Here is a 24,438-nt window from a genome sequence, read left to right as displayed (position 1 = left end):
TCCTAGTCGGGACATGATGTTACCATTCTTCTCTGACTTTTAGTTCCTGATTTTGTGGCTGGTCGCTGTTTACCACGCTTGGTTGACCATTTATCCAGCTCAGACTGGCCGTTTGACGTGACCGTAAGCAATGGGTCTCTTTTCGATGTGTCAGAACGTTCGACTACTATAGATTGTTAGTGATCACTGACTAATCATCTTCGTCTATGCCTATCAGGCGTGCATGTGATTCCCAAATATACAAACCATTCGTATACGACCACTTTTACATTACAAGTTCACTGGTAAAGATAGAGAAGAATAAACCCGGATTTCAGTTGTGACTCCACTCTCATACGCGTCCCATACCACGTATGAGTTTGGTGGTCCCTACCGTACATCCCAGGATAGTACACCACTCCGGATGATATGACGCAATATCCCTTTAGGCATTCACAGACTCTTTAACAGTTCACAAAATAGCTACATATATATATTATTTTCATTTGAAAATAAGAGAGAAATTAACAATACAAGGTTGAGAATGGATATCCAGTTTCCTACCATGCAAGTGTGGCCACCCGGCCTAAAATAAATAACATAACGGAAACGTAAACAGCGCATCGCGCTAACAGAAAGGAAATAAACATGCAACCAATAATATTATCCCTGGATATCTGTTCACCAACCTAGACACAGCACAACAACGTAAAATGCAAACATCACCCATCGGGTGTGACTCTGACATTTTATCGTTTCATACCCTTTTTCCCTTTTTCTGATTTTTACAATTTTCAATATCTTCAATAAAACATCCATTTTCTGATATTCATCAACTCAATATGAGTTCATTGAATATTAAATCACATTTTCCAACTAAAGAATTTATTTTTATCAATAATATTGAAAAAGAAAATAAATTTTATATCAAAACGGGGTCCCAGCAGTGCACAAGACCCAATTTATGGAAACAACCCGTTATAATACTCTACCCACGTATAATTTGTTAAAAATACAATTAAACATATCAAACATGCAATTTCTAGCGTGAATTTTTGAAATAACAAAAGAATTCTATATTTTGGAAATATATCCAAAACTTTTTCGATAAAATCCTAAATACAATTTTCACAATCTACGATTACTAATAGAAATTGAGAGTTTCTTACAATATCTAGGCAAAAGGATCGAAGCATGTGCGCGGAAATCGAGGTGATCGGCACGGGAAGCTGCTGATTTTTGAATCTGGCCTGATGGTTTTGAAGATCTCGATGTGCTCATCTCTTCTCCCTTCTACGGCAGAAGACGGTTTGATCCAGAAATGGATGAAAACCGAGGTCGAAGTTACAAATCTCCGTATAAAAATACGGCTGATTTTTTACTATACGGGGTGAAAAAAACTAGGAAACGGAAGAAATTTGGGTGGGTTATGTAAAGAATGAGGCTGCGGACGTTTCTCCCTTCTGCGTCGGAAGACGGTTTGACCCAGAAACGGACGAAATCTGAGGTCAAAGTTTTAAAATTTCCGTATCCAAATACGGCTAATTTTTGACGATATTGGATGAAAAAGAAATTGAAATGGAAAGAGGTTGGGTGGGTTTTGTAGAGAACGTAGCTGTGGACCTTTTTCTCTTCTGCGGCGATCGTCGAAAGTGGACCGTTTGCGAGAGATCTGAAGTGGAAAATCGAAGGAAAAACAATTTTTTTTTTCGCATATGTCCCGGCTGTAATGACGCGTTGGGGGAATGAGTTATATAAAAAAAAATTAAATTTTATTTATATAAAAGTTGGGACGAAATCGGTATTTCGCCTATTGTTTTGATCGATGATAACTTGATCATCCGGACTCCAAAACTGATAAATGAATACTCCATTTCACCTAATTTTTCGTTCTGGATGTAATGGTATAGTCAATTTCTACAAATTATGTCTCCATCAAAAGTTTACACTTTTAGCCTAATGTGACCCCTAAACTTTAAGTCGTTTTCGTTTTTGACGATAATTCGACTTCTTGATCTCCAAAAATGACAAATAAATAGTCCATATTCAATAATTTTTCGTTACGAACCCAATGGTATAATCGAATCTTACTAATTCTTTCTCTAACAAAAAGTTACTATTTTAGCCTGGTCCGACCTAGTAATCGAGGATTTTGTAATTTTTATATTCGGACTCGTACTTGAGCGTGCTTACAAGCTAAACTATGTTTTTCGATCATTTTAAATCTAATGGTGAGGTCAGATTCCATTAAAAATGATCAGAACAATGTTCTACAATTTTACCCTAAGTCCCACTTTCAAGATTTTCTTAAAATTTCACTATTTATTTTTCCTCGAGATACGAATCAGAAATTCGGGGTTTTACAAAGGTTGTAAATCCGATCAGTTAGAGTAAACGTCAATATCAAGTCAACAGTCAGAAATGACCTCAAAATTTTTCAACATCTCCTGGTTGTTCCCTAAAGATCATAGTGCCTCAGTTTTACCAGTTATAAGCAATGTCTTAAGTCTTAAGTCCATAATCAAGCCCGTTGTGGGTACTTGTCTCAAGTTTTCATGAATCATGTAGTTTAGCTTGAGTCCAATTTTTTTTATCAGCCCATCAACGTCATGTCTTCTTTAGATTGAGTCTACTATTTCTATGTGTCGAGTTCATTTGCTAAGTCTAGAACGACGTCTGTCGTCCCATTTGAATAAAGGAAATTTTTCAATACCTCGAACGCATTAACAAATTAACTACTAATCTGGCTTCAAGAATAGATTTCTTTCCTGAGCAAGAAGATAAGAGTCAGGCTCAACTTTTAATCGAGAAAACACAGGTCATTGACCTAGGAACGGAAAATAATTCCCAAAGAGATTCAAATAGAAATCATCCTATTCGTAGAGGAACACGAGGGGATAATGAATTTATTTAGAAATTTCAAAAGACTTGTTCGCGTGGTCTGATGAGGATATTTTAGGTGCAAACTTGGGTGTTGTTCAACACGAAATAGATACTCGCCTGATGAGATGAAAATATCGATAGAGATGTTATGAAATGTATCAGTGTTATCCTCACTACATCTTGAGTTGCAAATCACATATTATCAGTCGATATGAGGGTACCTTTTTAACTAATCTCTGATGATGGGTTATACTTCAAAGTCAAGGATTACTCTGTGTTCAAAGTTTAAGATCCGGCATCACAAATCATCCTCCTATCGTTCTCAGATTAATGGAGCAGTTGAAGCAGCTAGTAAGAGTCTCAAGATAATCATCATGAAAATGTGTCAATCGTACCAAGATTGGTCAGAAAAGCTATCATTCATACTTTGAGCATATCGTATTTCGATATAGTCTTCCACTGGAGTCACTCCCTATTCTCTAGTATATAATATGGAAGCAATCTTACTAGTTGAAATGGAAATCCCGTATCTCAAAGTCTTGATGGAAAGTCAACTTTTATAAATAGATTAAGTCTATCATCGGCATAAAGAATAAGAACTCTGTACCACGTGCAGGCCTATCAAAGAAGAGTCGCCCGTGCATCAAAGTTCGCCACTTACAAGTCAAGGATTTAACCATCAGACTTCGAAGAAAATTGAGCACTCGTCCTCGACCATAGGAGGAAGCCTAAATTTAATTGGAAAGATTAATACTATCTGGAAAAATTATCAGACTTCAAGATCATGATATAATCGAATTACCCGAACCAACCAACCTTGACCAGATCAAGTGTTACTACATTTAAGGAGGCCATCTTCGACCGAATTAATTTTCCTGTTACCTATATCAATATCTTCTTTCTCAGCCCTTTGTAGCCTTTTTTTAAAAATAAAAAAGAAATAACTTTTTCTTTCTCAGCCAGATCACCCAACCTAGGGTAGGGAAAATTTGAACTACGTCTTGGTCTGATCCCAAAATTCTGGGTACGTAGGCAACTTGAGAAGTTACTTCAGGCCCGACCACATCAAAATAAAAAAAATGATTCCCCGACAAAGAAAAAGAAATATTATGTAAAGAGAAAATTTAAAATAAAAAGAAATATCATCCAAAATGGGAAAGAAAATTCAAGGAAAAAGAAAATAATTTAAAAGAAAATGTCACACAAGGGGCATTTGGATTTTTGAGCCTCAAAATTCCTTTTTTTTTATGCCCAGTCCTAAGCCTACCCATAAAAGTCCTCCTAAGTATTGTGTAAAAAATTCGAGGAAGATAACAAAGCATGATCAGACAGTAACTCCAGAAATTCAAAATGGAAGAAAAAGAAAAATAAAGCCTGCTAAGTTGAAAACCCGGAAAGGACGACTTAGGCAAAAATTAAGGCAAGTTCGCAAGGTTGAAAATCAGAAATAACGACCTTGGCAACAATCAGAGCAAAGAAAAAAAAATTGTAAGCTCGCTAAATAGAAAACATTAAAAGGCGATCTAGGCTAAAGCTAGAGCATGCTCGCTAGATTGAAAACCTGAAAAGGCAATCTACGCAAAACTTTGAGCAACCAAAAAATAAAAGAAAATCTCCATTGAGTTGAGAAGCTGAAAAGGTGGTCCAAACCAAAACATCAGAAGTTTGAATGATCAAGTTTCAATACCCAATTTGAATGAAATATAAACTCAGCGGATACAAGTATCTCGTCTATGATTGAAATGAAAAGTTTCATGTCCCTAAGCGAATCGACAGGAAGAAAGAACAAATTCTATAATGAATATCAAAAAGAAATATTTTGTTCTAATTTCTTTGAGCCTGACAAAATCTTCAATATAAAAAGTCAAAATTAAAAATTAAACCTTTATTGCGTTTGCAGTAATCAAGGATTTCAAACTTTCATAACCAGGGCACTTCCTTTTTCTAAAGAGTACAGTTTCCCCCCTTATACTGGGGGCGTTCGTTTTCAAATTATGTTCAATTATCCCTAGTGCAATGTTCCTTGTCAAACTAAGGGCATTTTGATTTTGAAACCTGGTCAATTTCAACCCCAAAAGATAAGGTTAACTTTGAATTAAAGGTTACCCTCTTGATAGCAATTTTGAAAACTCCTAAGATTCAAATAGAATTAAAATGTTTACCGGACCTTAATAAAATCTAATTTTTTATTTTTAAAAAATTAGTTCATTACTCTTTCACCCCGAGTAGGTAGAGTAGAACTTCCAAAAAAAAAAATTAGTTCATTACTGTTTCACCCTGGGCAGGTAGAGTAGGACTCCCAAAAAAATTAGTTCATTACTCTTTAACTCCGAGTAGGTAAGAGTGAGTATAGTCATTAATCTCCCAAGTAAATTAGTTCAGTCTTTCCCACCAGCTGTGTAGATAAAGGTAATTTCTCTATCAATTAGTTCATCTCTTTCATGGGTAGTAGTATTTCTCTAAAAAAAATAGTTCATTACTCTTTCACTCCTGGGTAATGATTCCAAAAAAAATTAATTCATTACTCTTTCACTCCGTGTAGGTAGAGTAGAACTCCCAAAAAAATTAGTTCATTGCTCTTTCATCCTAAGCAGGTAGAGTAGGACTCTCAAAAAAATTAGTTCATTACTCTTTCACTCTGAGTAGGTAAAATAGAACTTCCCAAAAAAAAATTAGTTCATTACTTTTTCACCCTAGACAGGTAGAGTAGGACTCCCAAAAAATTAGTTCATTACTCTTTCACTCCGAGTAGGTAGAGTAGAACTTCCCAAAAAAAATTAGTTCATTACTCTTTCACCCTGGGCAGGTAGAGTAAAACTTCCCAAAAAAATTAGTTCATTACTCTTTCACTCCAGGTAGGTAAAGTAGAACTTCCAAAAAAATTAGTTCATTACTCTTTCACCCTGGGTAGGTAGAGTAGGACTCCCAAAAAAATTAGTTCATTACTCTTTCACTCCAAGTAGGTAGAGTAGAACTTCCCAAAAAAATTAGTTCATTACTCATTCATCCTGAGCAGGTAGAGTAAGACTCCCAAAAGGCTTAGTTCATTACTCTTTCACGCCGAGTAGGTAGAGTAGAACTTCCTAAAAAAAATTAGTTTGTTACTCTTTCACCCTGGGCAGGTAGAGTAGAACATCCCAAAAAATTAGTTTATTACTCTTTCACTCCAAGTAGGTAGAATAGAACTTCCCAAAAAATAACTAAGTTCCGTACTCTTTCACCTAGGGTAGGTAGAGTAGGACATTCAACTTTTGCTCGAATTTTTCTCAGATCTTATTTTTCTTTGTTCAAACTCAAATTTTTTCTCAGGTTTTGCCCAGATTTCATGTTTTGCTCAGTCACCTTACCCAGTTTTTTCATGAATACGCAAAATAGAAGCGTACTTTTCTAAAATTAGCATCACACCAATGCACACACGTGCACTTTTGCTTTAGTCAGGGACAATTTTCTAAAATTCAAGGATCTGACACCGCCAGTGAGAGCTTGCACTTGAGGACTTGACATTTTTTGAGTTCGGAGAGAGCTTTATCCTTAAGGATCTGAACGCCTCGACGAATTGCTAAATCAAGCTGTAAAATGAACTGTCACTAGCTTTGGTATTCGGTTATCGCACTATCTATCAAAATAGATTTACTATTTAAAAGTACCCTTAATCCGTGGGGAACACGGATCCGCTTTTGACCCTTGAGGTTTGGGAGTCACCACCTAGTTATTATGGTCTAGGAACCAAACTGACTCTAAAACGGATAAAAAACTAATCTACTACAGAAAAACTGAATCCGGGGATCATATTACGGGGTTGGAAGGTGTTAGGCACCAACCCCGCCTGGCCAATGCCGGTCTCTACTTATCCTAAATATAACTACGTCGCTAATAACAAAATCTAGATAAAAATAATAATAAAAATGTTACCTTCGATCTGCAAAGGTTCTATTCCCTCAGATCTGGTGAAAATGCTCCTTGTACTATACTCCTTACTTCGTTCTATCTTCGGATCTGATTTCTGATCTCCGAGGCAAGGTATCTCCTTCTTGAATCTGGGTGCTTTGAATTTTTGTGGATTTTGGGGTGTTTTTGAAAGGTTTCTAGGTGTTTTTTAGGCTAAAATCGAAGCAGGGATGTTAGGTAAGGAGTTGGGACTCCAAAATTAGGATTTTGGAGAGGTTGTGAAGGCTTCTTCACCTACTTTTCCTAGGATTTTTCTTTGATACGAAAATAGGGTGTGGAGGCTCCTATTTATAAAGTTTTTTAGAAGCATTAGGGTTTGATTAGGGTTTCAATTAGGATTTAGACTTTGGTCTCATGAGATGGATTTAGTCTTTAGAGTTTTAATTTAGGATTTTGACTTTTAGTCTTATGAGATTGACTTGATTAGTTTATATTAGGGTTTTGATTTAGTCTTATGAGATTGACTTGATTAGTGTTTCGATTTAGGATTTTGACTTTAGTCTTATGAGATTGACTTTAATACTTTGACTTTAGTCTTTCTTGGTTGACTTTTAATATCTTGACTTTAGCCTTACTTGACTTTAGTCTTACTTGATTGACTTTAATGTTTCACTTTACATTTTTTTATGATTTACTTATTAATTTTAAAATTTTTAATTATTAAAATTGTAAAATTATCGTTTTACCCTCGGAGAGGATTTTTTACGTTTTAAGTCATTTTTCAATGTTCCAAGATATTTTGGAATCAGTTTTTCGTAAGGAATTCAATGAGAATATTGGTTTTTGTCATTTAAGAAATTTTTGTGTGAAATGGTTGTGAATTTTATGAGGGGTATTTTCGTAATTTTGTCAAATTTTGTGAAAATTGGCGAAGTGGTTTATTTGGTTTCGATTTGTTGTTTTATGTGTTTGAATGGGTCTTCCTAAGCATAACGTAGGTTCTAGGGTGGTTTTGATATTAGGGGTATTTTGGTAATTTAGTCATTTTTAGTGATTTTTATCATGAAACTTCTTTTTGTCTGCAAGATGATGATTTCTATGTTTCTGGGGTCGTATTTTTCTAGCGTAGCGTGATTTCTAAGTTTTGTCAATTCGAGATACCTCATCCGGATTTCTGAAACATATCTGGTAACAAAATAAAGCATTGGAATAAACATCCATCATTGGGAACCATTGCGATCAGGTTGACGAGTTGATTAATCAGACGAGTGTAAAAATGGGGTGTTTACAGATGCCCCTCTTTGGCAGAGGGTTGAAGCAAACTAGATAGCAAATCTATTTTGGTAGATAGTGCGATATCCGAATGCCAAAACTAGTGACAGTTCATTTTACAGCCTAATTTAGCAATTCGTCGGGGTGTTCAGATCCTTGAGCGTAAAACTCTCCCCGAACTAAAAAAATGTCAGGTCCTTGAGCGCGAGCTCTCGCTGGCAGTGTCAAATTCTTGAATTTTAGAAAATTCTCCTTGATTGATGTAACAACTGTGCAAGTGTGTGGATTCAAAATCTGAGATAGATGAAGTGAATGTAAACTGAGCATAATTCCGAGAAACTCTCGGTAGTATCTGAGCATAATTCCAAGAAAATCCTCGACGGTAACTGAGCATAATTCCAAGAATACCCTTGGCGGTATCTAAGCATAATTCTGAGAAAACCCTCAGCGGTAACTGAGCATAATTCCGAGAAAATCCTCGGCGGTAATTGAAAGCGCCCTCGATCCGCGGGTTGCGCGGATCCGCTTTTGACCCTTGAGGTTTGGGAGTCGCCACCTAGTTATTACGGTCTAGGAACCGATCAATGACTCTAAATCGATAAAGAACTAATCTAGAACTGAAAAAACTGAATTCGGGGATCATGTTACGGGTTTGGAAGGTGTTAGGCACCAACCCCGCCCGGTCGAAGCCGGTCTCTACTAATTTCCTAAATAAGTTACATTGCTAAAAAAAACCTAGATAATAATAAAATAAAAATAAGAAGTTATACCTTTCCGATAGCAAATACTTTTGTTCCCTCAGATCCGACAAAAATTACTCCCTGTACCGTACTTCTTGCTCCGCTCTGTCTCCGGATTTGATTTCCGATTTTCGAGGCAAGGTATCTCTTCTTTCTTGGATCTGAATTCTTCGGGTTTGTTAATGGATTTTGGGGTGTTTTTGGAGGGCTTTTAAGTGTTCTTTAGGCTAAAATTGAAGGAGGGATGTTAGGTAAGGAGTTGGGACTCCAAAATTAGGGTTTATGGGAGGCTAGGGGGACTTTTAGACCTACTTCTCTTAGGGTTTATGATTTGATACGAAAATAGGGTGTGAGCACCTCTATTTATAGATTTTTTTTAGGGGTTGATTTTGATAGAGTTAGTGTTTAGTTAGAGTTCTTTTAATTAGAGTTGTGTTTTAGTTAGAATTGTTTTAGGTAGAATTGTGTTTTAATTAGAATTGTTTTAGGTGGAGTTGTGTTTTAATTAGAACTCTATTAGATAGAGTTATTATTTAATTAGAACTCTATTATGATTTTGACTTTTGGTCTTATTTGATTAACTTTTACTATTTTGACTTTTGGTCTTATTTGATTGACTTTTAATATCTTGACTTCAGTCTTGCTTAATTGACTTTAATTTTGACTTAAGTCTCACTTGATTGACTATAATACCTTGACCTTAGTCTTGCTTTATTGACTTTAATTTTTTGGAGAACACTCCTTTATTATATATTTAATTTTTTGGACCCCCAAATGGAGGGGTCCTTAAAGAAATATCTCACGAACCCTCAACAATTTTTCATGAGAGCCCGATTGATCGATTTTTTTAGTTCAAAATTTTAAATTAATTTCATTAATGTTTCACTTTAATTATTTAATATTTTATTTATTAATTTCAAAATTTGTAATTATGAAAATTGTGAAATTATCGTTTTACCCCCGGAGAGGACTTTTCGCATTTTAAGTCAGTTTTTAATGTTTTAGGATGTTTTAGAATCGATTTTTCGTAAGGAATTCAATGAAAATATTAGTTTGTGTCATTTATGAAATTTTTTGTGTGAAATGGTCATGAACTTTATGAGGGGTATTTTCGTAATTTTATTAAATTCTGTGAAAATTGGGAAAATGATTTATTTGATTTCGATTTGTTATTTTATGTGTTTGATAGGGTTTTCCTAATCGTAACGTAGGCTCTAGGGTTGTTTTGATGTTAGGGGTATTTTGATAATTTGGTCAATTTTTAGTGATTTTTATCGTGAAACTTCTCTTTGTCTGAAAAATGATGATTTCTATTTTTCTGGAGTAGTATTTTCCTAGCGTAGCGTGATTTCTATAGTTTTGTCAGTTCGAGATACCTCATCCGGATTTTTGAAACATATCTGGTAACAAAATAAAGCAATAGAAATAACATCCATCATTGGGAATCATTGCAATCGGGTTGACGAGTTGATTAATCAAGCGAGTGCAAAAATGAGGTGTCTATAATAATTGAGCATAATTCCAAGAAAACCCTTGGCGGCATCTAAGCATAATTTCGAGAAAATCCTCGACGGTAACTGAGCATAATTCCGAGAGAAAACCCTCGGCAGCATCTGAGCATAATTCCAAGAAAACCCTTGGCGGCATCTGAGCATAGTTCCGAGAAAACCCTCTGCGGCATCTGAACATAATTCCAAGAAAACTCTTGACGGCATCTGAACATAATTGCAAGAAAACCCTTGGCGGCATCTGAGCATAGTTCCTAGAAAACCCTCGGCGGCATCTGAGCATAATTTCAAGAAAACCCTTGGCGGCATCTGAACATAATTCCAAGAAAACCCTTGGCGGTATCTGAGCATAGTTCCAAGAAAACCCTTGGCGGAAACTGAGCATAATTCCAAGAAAACCCTTGGCGGTAACTGAGCATAATTCCGAAAAGACCCTCGGCGGCATCTGAGCATGATTCCAAGAAAACCCTTTGCGGCATCTGAGCATAGTTCTGAGAAAACCCTTGGCGGCATTTGAGCATAATTCCAAGAAAACCCTTGGCAGCATCTGAGCATAACTCCGAGAAAACCCTCGGTGGCATCTAAGCATAATTCCAAGAAAACCTTTGGCGGCATCTGAACATAATTCCAAGAAAACCCTTGGCGGTATCTGAGCATAGTTCCAAAAAAATCCTTGGCAGCAACTGAGCATAATTCCAAGAAAACCCTTGGTGATAACTAAGCACAATTCCGAGAAGACCCTCGGCGGTATCTGAGCATAATTCCAAGAAAATCCTTGGCGGCATCTGAGCATAATTCCAAGAAAACCCTTGGCGGCATCTGAGCATAGTTTCGAGAAAACCCTCGGCGGGAACTGGCTGAGTAAAACTGATAATGAAGGAATAAATTTGGGAAATAATGATTGAAAATGATTCTGAAAAAGAGGGGTTGAATCTGGGAATGAATAGATCTGGGACAGAATGAATGCCCTATCTCCTATGTGAGATCCAAAATGCTTTTGTTTGAACCTCAAGGATTTATTCAAAAGTTTTATAAATTTAAAACCTGAGTTTTTATTTCTTTTGAACCTCGAGAGTTTTTCGAAAAACTATTATCAAGAGAGTAACCTTAAGTTTGGGGCTCCCATTATCTTTTAGGATTAACATTGCTCAAAACAAAATGTCTCTAGTTTGACAATAAACATGGCATTAAAGATAATTGAATACATCATGCAAAAATTAAAAAAAATGCCCCTAGTATAAGGGGAAACTACATTTTAGAGGAAAAAGAAAAATGCCCCTTGTATGAAGGTTCAAAATATTTGATTACCACAAGCGCAATAAAGATCCAATTTTTAATTTTGATTAATTTTATTGAAGGTTTTGAGTCAGACTCAAGAGAACAAAATTATTTCCTTTTGAGACTCATCATAGAATTCATTTTTCTCTCCCTTGGTTCACTTGGGGAAGTAAGAATTTTTAGATCAATCGTAGACAAGATACTTGTGGCTTCCGAGTCTATGCTTGGTTTAAGCTAAGTATTGACCTTGATTTTTCGGACTTCTGATGTTTCAGCTCGGACCGCTCTCAGTTTGGGATTTTCTTCTGTTTTTCTTTGTTGCACTAACTTTTGCCTAGATCACCTTTTCAGGTTTTCAATCTATCGAGCTTGCTCTAGCTTTTGCCTAGATGCCTTTTCAGGTTTTCGATCTAGCGAGCTTTTTCTTTTTTCTTAGTTCTGATTATTGTCAAAGTTGTCCTTTCAGATTTTCAACCTTGTGAGCTTACCTTAATTTTTGCCTAAGTCGCCATTTTTGGGTTTTCAACTTAACAGGCTTTATCATTTTTTTTATCTTTTTCTTCTCCTCTAAACTTCTAGAATCACTGTCTGATCATGCTTTGCTATCTTCCTTGACTTTTCGCACGGTACTTAGGAGGATTTTCATGGGTAAGCTTAGGACTGGGTATAAAAAGAAAGGGATTTTGAGGCTCAAAAACCCGAATGCCCCTTATGTGACATTTTTTATTATTTTGCTTTGAATTTTCTTCCCCATTTTGAAGATATTTCTTTTTCTTTTCCTTTTAGATTTTTTCTTTATCGGGAAATCTATTTTTTTATTTTGATGTGGTCGGGCTTGAAGTAACTTCTCAGGTTGCCTACGTACCCCAAATTTTTGGGATCAGACCAAAACGTAGTTCGGATTTTCCCTCCCCTGGGTTAGGTAATCAGGCTAAGAAAGTAAAAAGCATATTTTTTTTCCTCTTGTTGAATAGGCTGCAAAGGTGTTGAGACAAGAGATAATGAACTGGGTAGTAAGAAAATTGATTTGGCCAAAAATGGCCTCCTTAAATGTAGTACCGTTTGATTTGGTCAAGGTTGGTTAGTTCTAGTAACTCGATTCCATCATGATCTTAAAGTCTGACAGCTTTTCCTGGTAATATTTCCTTGATGATGTATGGACCTCCCCAATTCGGTTTGAACTTCCCTCTAGGGTCAAAGATAGGTGTCCGATTCTCTTTGAGTACTAAATCTCTGACTTGTAAGTGACGGGCCATGATCTTTTTGTCAAATGCACGTGCGACTCTTCTTTGATAAGCTTGCACGTGATACAAAGCTCTCAGTCATTTTTCTTCGATCAAATTCAATTCTTCATACCGCTGGCGAACCCAATCTGTTTCTGACAACTGACTTTCCAACAAGACCCTGAGAGATTGAATTTCCATTTCAACTAGCAAGACTGCTTCCATGCCATACACTAAGGAATAGGGAGTAGCTCCAGTAGAGGATCGAATTGAAGTTCGATATGCCCATAGTGCAAATGGTAATTTTTTAAACCAATCTCGATGTGATTGACACATTTTCCTTATGATAGTCTTAAAATTCTTATTAGCGGCTTCGATTGCTCCATTAGTCTGAGGGCGGTATGATTTGTGGTGTGAGATTTTGAACTTTGAACACAAAGTAATAACCTCAGCCTTGAAATGTGACCAATTATCAAAAATCAATTCCGAAGGTACCCCGTACCGGCTAATGATGTTCGTTTGGATAAACTTTGCAACTCGAGACGCAATGAGGACAACATAAGAGGCAGCTTCGACCCACTTAGTAAAATAATCGATAGCCACTAAAATGTATTCATGCCCGTTTGACGCTTTGGGCGATATTTTACCGAAAATGTCAATTCCCCAAACTGAGAATGGCCATGGTGAAGTCAGACCAACTAATTGAGAAAGTGGCACATGTATGAGATTTGCATGTATTTGGCATTTGTGGCAGGTCTTGACCATGTGATGACAATCTGTTTCCATCGTAGGCCAGTAGTACCCTTGTCTCATAATTTTCTTAGCTAGCATTTTCCCACTCATGTGAGGGCCGCATTCTCTTGAATGCAGTTCAACCATTATCTGTTCAGCATGATCTTCATCAATACATGACAAATGAATACTATCATAAGACCTTTTGTATAAACTTCCTACACACAGGATAAATTGAGATGCTAATCTTAGTAAGGCTTGTCGTTCCTTCCTCGATGCTTCTTCTGGGAATTCTTGTTTTTTCAACACCTTTTTAATGTCTGTGTACCACGGCTTTCCATCAGGTAGTCGAGTAGCAATATTGATCTGACAGCAATATGCAAGTTTGTCTTTGACTTCAATAGTGATCAGCCTCAATTCCATGCCAGGGGGCAAATGGATCATTGAAGATAGAGTGGCTAACGAGTCAGCAAGTCTATTATCTTCCCTTGAAACGTGTTGGAACAGAATAGCTTCAAACTTACTCACTAAGTTTAACAAATACTCATGATAAGACTTCAGCTTTTCGTCCCTAGTCTTCCATTCTTCTAATGACTGGTGTATAACCAAGGCTGAATCCCCAAAAACTTCGATTTCTGTAATGCCTAGATTCAAAGCAGCTTCAAGTCCAGCAATGTATGCCTCATATTCGGCTGTGGTATTGGTGTTAGAGAAAGCTAACTTAATAGCGATCATATTGTGGCATCTTTCCGGAGAAAACATAACTGCCCCTATTCCATACCCATTCTGATTGGTGGCTCCATCCAAATACAACTGCTGTTTGGTTCTGAGGCTCTTCTTCAACATGTAAGATGTTCTTATCTGGAAACTAATCAACATGCCTTATTCCTTCTACTACCGGTTGATCTGCTAAGTATTCTGTCACAGCTCTCCCCTTGATAGATTTTTGTGTAAAGTGCGTGATGTCAAACTCTAATAGCAACAATAACCATCGTACGGTTTTCCATGTTAGTGTCGGTTTCTCAAAAAGATACTTGAGAATATCCATCCGAAATAACAAGATAATTGAGTGAGATAACATATAGTGTCGAAGTCTCTGAGTAGCCCATACTAGTGCCAAACAAGTTTTTTCCATGACTGAATACTTTCGTTCATACTCTAACATCTTCTTACTGATGTAGTAGATAGCCCTTTCTTTGCGAGTATCTTTGTCATACTGTGCAAGCATGCATCCCATAGCTTCTTCTATGACTGACAGATAAAGAAGAAGTGGTTCACCCGGTGTGGGTGGAACCAAAATAGGTGGGTTCAAGAAATACTCCTTGACTTGATCGAAAGCCTTTTGACATTGCTCATTCCAAACTGTTGGTTCATTCTTCTTGAGAAGCTTGCAAATAGGTTCACAGACGTTGGTGAGTTGAGCGATTAATCTACTAACATACTAGACTCTACCCAAAAAACCTCGAATTTACTTTTCAGTTTTCGACGGTGGCATCTCTTGGATAGCTTTAATCTTTACAGGGTCTACTTCGATCCCTCTTTGACTGACCACAAATCCCAATAATTTTTTAGAAGTTACTCCAAACACACATTTCTGCGGGTTAAGGCGAAGTTTGTACTTTTGAATCCTTGTGAGAAATTTTTCTAACGCAGCAGCGTGCCCCAGTCGTTCTTTGGACTTGACTATCATATCGTCTACATAGACCTCAACTTCCTTGTGTATCATGTCATGTAGTAGAGTCGTGGTTTCTCTTTGATAAGTGGCTTCGGCATTCTTCAGACCGAAAGGCATAACCTTGTAGCAAAAGGTTCCCCACTGTGTGATAAAATATGTCTTTTACATATCCCGAGGATCCATTTTTATCTGATTGTACCTCGAAAAGCCATCCATGAAGGACAATAAAGCGTGCCTTGCTGTACTATCTACTAGAACGTCTATGTGTGGTAAAGGAAAACTATTATTTGGGCTTGCTTTGTTTAGATCTCTAAAATCCAAACACATTCTGACTTTTCCATCATTTTTCAGCACCGGGACGACATTGGCAATCCACTCAGGGTATTCTACTACTTCCAAAAATCCAGCGTTAATCTGCTTCGTAACTTCTTCTTTAATTTTTAGAGTCTATTCCGGCTTCATACGTCGAAGTTTCTGTTTAATGGGTCGAGCATCCGGATATAACGGAATCCGATGTTGAACAATGTCTATGCTTATTCTCAGCATATCCTCGTAAGACCACGCAAACACGTCTTTGAACTTTCTGAGCCAGTCTACTATCCCTTTGCATTCATCGGGAGATAATGTGATCCCAATCTTAATCTCTTGAAGACTTTCTTTTATTCCGAGGTTGATAACCTCTACTTCCTCCATTAGAGGTTGAGTTCGACGTTCATTTTCTTGTTCAAGTAATTTGATTATTTCAGGGGGAGGTTCTTCGTCAAAAGATTCTCCCTCCGAAGTCAGATTACTAGTTAAAGTATTATTGCACTCGGGGTAATCAAAAATTTCTTTCATTTCATTAAAAGAAGATGGGGTAACAGGACTCATTGCCGACTTGATAGACTCACTTAACTTAGCAAAAATAAAGGACTTACTTGACTCAACAGAAACAAATGACTCATCTGGCATGTCAGACTGAACAGGACTAAAGGGACTGACAGACCCAGTCTTGACATGCAATACAGGACTAATTACATGATAGCTAGAGAGACACCCTGCAACGGGTTTGATTGTAGACTGGGGATTTGGGATCCCCTTCTCAGTTGACAATACCAAGACACTGTGATCTTCAATGAATAACTGGTCAATGTTGAGGGAGTCTAGATTGAGTTGCCAGTCTTCAATTTTCTTCTCTTCAGCTTCTGTGCTTGCTTCCTTTTCCAGCCAATCCATACTAAAGAAGATCTCAAATCCCGACAAACGAGTACCTGTGATGTGGTCGATGAATGGCTCGGGAAACCCACAGTAATAGAAATCTTCTCCTTCCTTCACCAAATAGCCATTAAGGGTCTTACGATAAGACTTCATTTTGATAAGATCCGTGGTGCGTCTTTGCCTTTTCGCAATTGCCTTGTCCCGCTTTGTTTTCTAGTATTGGGCCCAATCTTCATTAGTAGGCTTATATCCTAGCCCGAATGTGCCGATAACCTCTTTAATCACTGATGCCTCTTTAACACCTTGCTGCTTGCGACCTAAGCCCATGCCAGGGAAAAATCTCATTTTCTTGAATATATTGGCCATATTGCAGTTAGAAGTATTTTTCATTGGAAAATATTCTTTCATGGCTTGATCCCATTGAACTGAGCATATCTTTTCAAACTCGAACCCACTGAGCTCTACTCCCTTTTGTTCTGGCTAAATCTCAAGCAACGACTCATCTTTAAATTCAGTGCTGTTTATAATCCCTACAATTTCAGCATCTCCATGGAGAGTAATCACTAGCCCATCCTTGATAAACTTGACATTCTAGTACAGCGTGGAAGGGATAGGTTTGATTTGGTGTAACCATGGTCTTCCTAATAGTAAATCGAAAGAGGACTGGATATCGATAACCTGAAATTCCACAGGAAATTTAGCTATGCCTGTGGATAGTCGAAGGTACAAAATTCCCAGTACATCCCTTTTGGTGTTATCATAGGCCCTCACTCCTTGATTAGTGGGCTTGAGATCTTCAGTTTTAAAACCAAGGCAGGTGGCGATCTTAAAAAGGCAAACATTTAATGCACTCTCATTATCAATCAATACCATAGGTACCCTCATCCTGTTACAGTCAACTGTGATGTGCAATGGCTTAGTATGGCTTTCTTCTTCCTTTGGGAGATCGGAGTCTGAGAAGGATAAAATATTCTCAACATAAGTCGCCCCTACTATGTTGGCCAGCTGATCTGGAGAAGAATCAAGGGAGACTTGGGCTGTACTTAATACTTTGAGAACAGCCTCCCTATGGGCAGTGGAAGCCATAAGTAAACCCCAAACCGAGATGTTGGCCCCTGATTTCTTCAATTGCTCGATAATGGAGTTATCTTCTTCAATATTTTCTGTGATAAGATCTTCTTTTTCTTTTCTTGCCAAGACTACCGGATTATCAACACAAAGTTCTTGTGGCTTAAAAACTCTTCCCCCTCGAGTCATATGTCTAACTTCATCACAGGAGAGAGAGTAGGGCTCATCTTCTTCAGTCAGCAAGTATAGATCTTCATCTGTCAAAGATATAGGATTTTTCAAGTTCATCTGAGCCAACAAGTAACTGGTGAATGCGGGACTACTGTATCGAGACGAGGATAAAGTTAAATCAAATGGTTCATAGTTTGTGGTGAAAACCTCATCAATGAAGGCTATCCTGGCAAGGGGGTAATTAGGCGGTTTGACTTGGATGGGATGGATAAGAGAGATAGGATCGAATGGCAATGGTATATGAGAAACCATGTTCAGGGTTGGTGGAAGTTGATAGGTAGGTAGTGGATTAGTGGTGACATTCGGTGGGCTAGGGATTGTGACCTTTTTGTTGTCGATTAGGTTTTGAATGGCATGGCGTAAGGTAATACATCGATCCGTGTGATGGTCAGGGTTTTGATGGAACTCGCAGAACAAGTTAGAATTGTGTCCAGCTGGCAAGGAATTAGGTAGAGGTCGGGGTTGGATAGGGATAAGAAGTCCTTTTTTCACTAATTTGTGAAAAGCTACAGTGAGACTCATACCTAGATTGGTAAATTGACGTGGAGTTCGAGGTCGACTTGGGTGAGCCTGGTTATTAGTTCGGACTGGGGGTTGAGCTGGGGTAGCTAATGTGTTGGCTATGTAGACATAGTTGGTGCTAGGTTTAGAAACATAGGGTTTCTTAAGCTTGTTATCCGAGGAGTTAGAAAGAATCCCAGAGGCAAAAACGTCATCGAGTTGACTTCCAACTTGTAACAAAGACTCGAAAATAGGGAGATATTGGGTCACTAAGTGTTGAGCATATCCTTGTGAGAGGTTCTTTAGGATAATTGCTACTTGTTCCTTCTCTAAAGGTCTATCCCACATTTGGGCAGCCTTGGCCCTCCAACGACCAATGAAATCAGTGAATGTCTCCCCATTCTTCTGCTTAGTTGCTTCCAAATCTCTTCTTGAAGTCTCAATCTCGGTACTGTACTTATATTGATTCAAGAAAGCCTTTGACATATTCTCCCATGTGCCCACAGTAACTGGATCTTGAGACATCAGCCAACGTAGTGCTGATCCTGATAAAGTTCTCTGAAACAACAACGTCATATGTTCGTCGCTGAGCCCCATAGTGCCCATGTTAGTAACATACACCTTAAAATGTGTTTTTGCACACCCTATACCACTAAACTTATCCATTTCCGACATTACAAACTTCTCTGGCAAATGAATTCTGGAGATGTGGTTCAAAGCTTCAATGCCTGCTGCAATTTCATGGATACCCTTTATACTCTTCATAGCTGATTCTAACTAAGACATTCTGTTAGCTAACATTGGGTTTTCATCAACATATTCTTCGTCTCCGTCAAGTTCGAAGACTTCACGTAGACGTCTCTCTTCTACCTTCTTTCCTTTTGGATCATTTAGGGGATTGCCCGTTGATTCCAAGGTCAGTTCTAACACTTCCATTTTGCCTTTTATACTCTTGATATCATTGGCAAAGGCTGCCAAGATCTTACGGATCTCTGTAAGTTCAGATGTTGAAACCATCTCTACTTGCTGACTTGGTACTGTAGCTCGTTCTAACCGACTGGACCTACGACTCCAACTAGGAGGTGGACGCTTGAGTTTGGGCGCAATGATAATCCTATTTGACCCCATCAAAGGTAAATTTAGTCAATTTCAGTATTACCTTCTTGATAACATTTTAAGGAATCATTTCATTGAGGTTTGTGCACCAATCCATTAATTAATTCATTCACATAATGAACATTCAAAGAAGAAATCAATATTTATTTGAAAGAAAAATAGCTTTATTGAAAATGATTGACAAATAAATGTTCTTATTAAAAACATCTTTCAACAAATTTGACTTGAACTATTTCAACAAATTTGATGGTCATCAGGATTACTGTTAGGCTTGACCCTCTTGGCTCTAACAACTGGCTCTTTAAATTCTGCTGGTCCGTCTGGATACCCTAAGGTGCGCCTATTCCAAGCTTTCTCAATGAGGTGTACTAACTTTTTAGTCAAAGGCTCGGGGGGAAAGAAGGCTTTGTGCTGAGGTAAAGATAACTCTGTAGGTACGTCATATTGTTTTGGGATCAAATTAGGATGGTAAAAAGATGTTTCTTCTAAACCGATCAGATGGACATAGTAGGATCATTTGGTTCCTAGAACAGGGGGATCAGCCATCCACCAAGGGCACCTAAAATCGATATGACAGGCAAGGCGAGAGTCTAACCATTTGCTCCAAGCTTTGACTGAGTTGTGACGCATTAACAGGTTTCTTTTGGAAAAGTGTTTTGACCCATATTCGAGGTTTGATGGAATATCTACAATTTTGAGACGATCACAAAGCCACATATATAGTAAGTAGGGGCTTCCTTTAAAGCTTTCCCGCTCACCATTTTTTATGGCATCTAAACCTGAGAAAGTTTCAGCTAGGATGAGAGGTACCAGGTTAGCTTTCCTTGAGAGTTGAGAGGCTATATCTATGAAGGACTCAGGGATAGTTTGGCCATCACTATTGGAGGTTAGCATGTATTGGGCTAGGATTCCTAGGAACAAACGATAATCTCTAGTAGCTTGACAGGCTTCAGGTTTTACATTGATAGGGTGACTGCGGGAGCGATATGGGCCCAGTAAAGGTACTAAGTCTAATCTCCCGTTATGAACTAAGGCCTTGGCTTCTTCCTTGGAAATGTTCAATCCTGTGGCGAGGTCACCAGAATACCCGGTCTTCAATGAAGGCCTGACTAGGGGTCCTAAAGTGGATATCCCCATGATGCCACAATAATCCTCGTGAATGGGGTACAAATGCATATATCCCATATGGAATATATGAAGGTGGGGGTTTCATCGCTTAGCCATAGCGCGTAAGAGGTTCCAGTCTATCTCAAACTCGTAGAAGTAAAGAGCACTCCTTAACATGAATCTCTCAAAATTGATCTTCTCTACAGGGTGCATCCCTACGACGGTTGTTTTGACTAACTGATCGATTGGGTTATCGCCTGCGACTAGCATCCTGGTTTGACACAAAAGGGTATTTTAGTACTCTTCCAAGGTCCATGTAAAATGTCAATTTTTTTTATTTAGAAAATATTTTCCTTTCATAAAATCTTTTTCTTATGAAAAATATTTTTTGAAAAACATTTTTTCTTGGAAAACATTTTTTCTAGAGAATAACACTTTTTCTGGAAAACACTACTTTTGAAAAATACTTTCCCTTCGTAAATCATTTTTCTTCTTTGAAAATTTGATATCTTTCAATTTAAATGGCCTGGCCCACCATGATTGTTAGATCGGGATGGACTGGGTCATTATTGTAAAAGAATGGATTCTTTATTGGGTCGGTGCACCCATTTTAATTTTCAAAAATAACATTTTTGATCCTTGGGAACAATCATATACTCTGATCTCATCATTCACATCAATCACAAAGTCTCATAAGATTTCATTCAATGAACAACCCGGGAACACCCATGATAAGTTCGAGTCGTGACTTACAGGAAAGGTTACTAAACTCTAAGCTTACTACGTGCAATACTTTTTTATCTGGCCACCCTTGCCTAAGCACACCTATATACCTCTCGATACGTGGTGACTTGGTTTGATATACCGTATAGGTGATAATCTAAAATCTCAATTCACTTCTCTGAAGCCAAAAACAGTCAGTTTGATCTCCAGTTGAGAGGTGGCGCACAATGCTGAGCAAGGGCCCACTTAAATACCTCTCGTCTAGAATAGACGTAGTCTATCCCCCTCGTACAGTAGGGTACAACGGGGCAAGATCTTGCTTAGGCACCGGTTTTGACCAAGAAGTGCAATTGATATACTTAGATTATCTTTTACATATCTATGGGTACGAGTCAAGAGTTGTAGCTTTCGTAAATGATTTGGCATCCCACGAGGGGACCGACCACGTACTAGTACTACATTGGCAATCGGGACATGTGACTGTGTGGCTCACAATAGGTCAAAGGCTTAGGTCACTCCAGCCTGGGTGCATCAATATATCTCTCAGAATCACCTGATCAGACGGCATTGATGCTCCAGTTTGATATACCATAAGGTACGTGACTGGAGTTGTGATTTTCATGAATAACTTCGCATCTCTGAAGAGATCGGGCCACGCACTAGTGCCACGTTGGCTATATGGGACGTGTAAGTGAGTAAAACAGTAAACGTGCATGTGGTGTATGCAAAACAGGGTGGGGTGTGCCCGGGACCTTTTTTAAACAAATGGGCCGATGGGCCAGATCATATCACTACAACAATGATATCACATGAATATTAAATACCAATCCGATCACATTCCATCACATCAACATAATGATCAACATCAAACATATATCTCAAACAAGATTATGGCATGTTAGATAGCAATTAACATAAAGACTAATAATATGGTCCAATCAAAATTATTTTGGGTGATCCTAAAATAATTCAAAATTTCAAGGGATATCGGATTGAGGATAAAAGGATAATCATTAGGATGGAGATTTTAAAATCAAATAACCCTTCCCCCCGTTTTTTTTTTAAAAAAAACATAGTCCTAATAAAAATTTAACCCATAAGTGTATCATTATTGACATATCATCTTTTGCTAGTGTTACCCCAATTTTCATGTAAATCAATAACTAATTAAGATGACATTAGAACAATTGGTATGTCGATAACAACTCACAAAGAGTCCATAATCATTCTCTATTTAGTCATAAAGAGAGTTATTATTAGTCCTTTTGTTTATTTTATTTTATTTTTTTTTAAATCTCTTTATGTCTTCTTTTTTTTTCATTTTTAGTTTTGAAGAAAGAACATGTAAAGAAAAAACACGATCTAACCTATATCCAACAAATTCTCCAACGAAAAAAAAAACATATCTATCATTTAACCAATCAATATACCCTTTCTGAAAAAACAAGGATTTAACAAATCATTAAAAAAAATAGACTCATATTTTATTTTTTCGATTTTAATTACCCATGGATTAATCTTGCTCACATCCAATCGACCCATCCATTGAAATTAATTAATCCATGACTAATCCATGTTTAAGATCGTTTCTTCCCTCGAAAGAATGGAAGTAAAGCTATTTCAAAGAGAAAATAACAGCATATTGATGATCATAGAAGATGCTCATCTTCTTGTCAAGATTTCTCACAGAGAAGTTAATTTCCAAATTAGCAGTGATTTGTGAGGTGGATTGGCGTTCATCTTGTGCTGCCATTGCAACACCCAAATTGAGGTCGGATCCTCTGTTTTTTTTTTTTTTTTTAAATAGATAAGATCGAGAAGAGAAGTAAACATCAAAGATTTGTACAGGTCATCGTCAAAACACCATCCAAAGTAATGGGTTCCAATCCGTTGGTTCAGATAAAAAAAAAACGCCAGATTTTTTTTTTAAAGAAAACTTACTGATTTCTACGATCTCAACATATTCAACCATAGATCCTTATCGTTATACAAATAAGTCTCATCTAAGGCTTGGGTTGATCTAAGATTGAATCTTCTCTGATCTTTAAAATCCCAACTTGACAACCTGCTCCTTAAGAATTTAGAATTTTCAAAACCCAGCAAGTTTTTTTTTAACAGACGAGAAAACGACAATCGAATCTTAGTGCTCTAAGATCGAATCAGTTTTTAAGAGAAACCAATGAACTTAATTCTGCAACAAAGCTGAAACGTTAAGGGTCTTGAATCAATCGGAGCTCAGTCTCCCAAGTATCTGAATAATGGATGAAACGAATTGGAGAAGAAAGACATTGTTTTTAAAAAATGATTAAACGGGTTTCAAAACTCAAAAACACTCTTTACTAACGGTACCCCATCTATAAAAATGACTTGGGTGTTGCTGTTGCTAATAGCACACCATGTTTTTCCCATTTTTTTATGTTGTCAATGGACAGCATCACCAAAAAAAAATTAAAAAAAAATTAAAAAAAAAAAAACAGATTTGTAAAAAGCTCCAACAATTATTATCTCCATAAGACCGTCCATCTCGAAACCTCGCATTATTTAGAATCACCCTAAATGAACTTGATTGAATCACCAAAAAAATATGCCATAACAAAGTGCTCCAAATCAAATCCGATGATGTTAATAGAGACTAACATATGATATCCCAAAAAAATTGAATGGGCTACAACCATTCTCATTTTCATATCTCTAACTCCAGATATCCTTCATCATTTTAAGGTAATCCTGCATTATTTAGGGTCATCCCAAATAACCCTACATAATATTCTGCAATAACACGCTCAAAACTTAATCCAAATCATACCAAGAGAATGTAATACAATCACAAAAAATAAAATAAATAAATAGATAAATAACCGAATCAAATAAACTAAAAAAAAAATCTAAATAGCAATGTTCCCATACTTGGAGTTTTTCAAGTTTGATCCTCAATGATCCCCAGTGGAGTTGCCACTGAAAGCGCCCCTGATCAGCGGGGTGCGCGGATCCGCTTTTGACCCTTGAGGTTTGGGAGTCGCCACCTAATTATTATGGTATAGGAACCAAACTAACTCTAAAACGGATAAAAAACTAATCTACTACAGAAAAACTGAATCTGGGGATCATATTACGAGGTTGGAAGGTGTTAGGCACCAACCTCGCCTGGCCAATGCCGGTCTCTACTTATCCCAAATATAACTACATCGCTAATGACAAAACCTAGATAAAAATAATAATAAAAATCTTACCTTCGATCTGCAAAGGTTATATTCCCTCAAATCTGGTGAAAATGCTCATTGTACCGTACTCCTTACTTCGTTCTGTCTCTGAATCTG

The sequence above is a fragment of the Akebia trifoliata genome, chromosome 15 (genome assembly GCF_017979445.1).
Source record: "Akebia trifoliata isolate Shusen 1 chromosome 15, ASM1797944v1, whole genome shotgun sequence".
In the NCBI taxonomy this organism is placed as follows: domain Eukaryota; kingdom Viridiplantae; phylum Streptophyta; class Magnoliopsida; order Ranunculales; family Lardizabalaceae; genus Akebia; species Akebia trifoliata.
The sequence above is the reverse complement of the archived record's forward strand: the minus strand, read 5'-3'. Positions refer to the sequence as shown.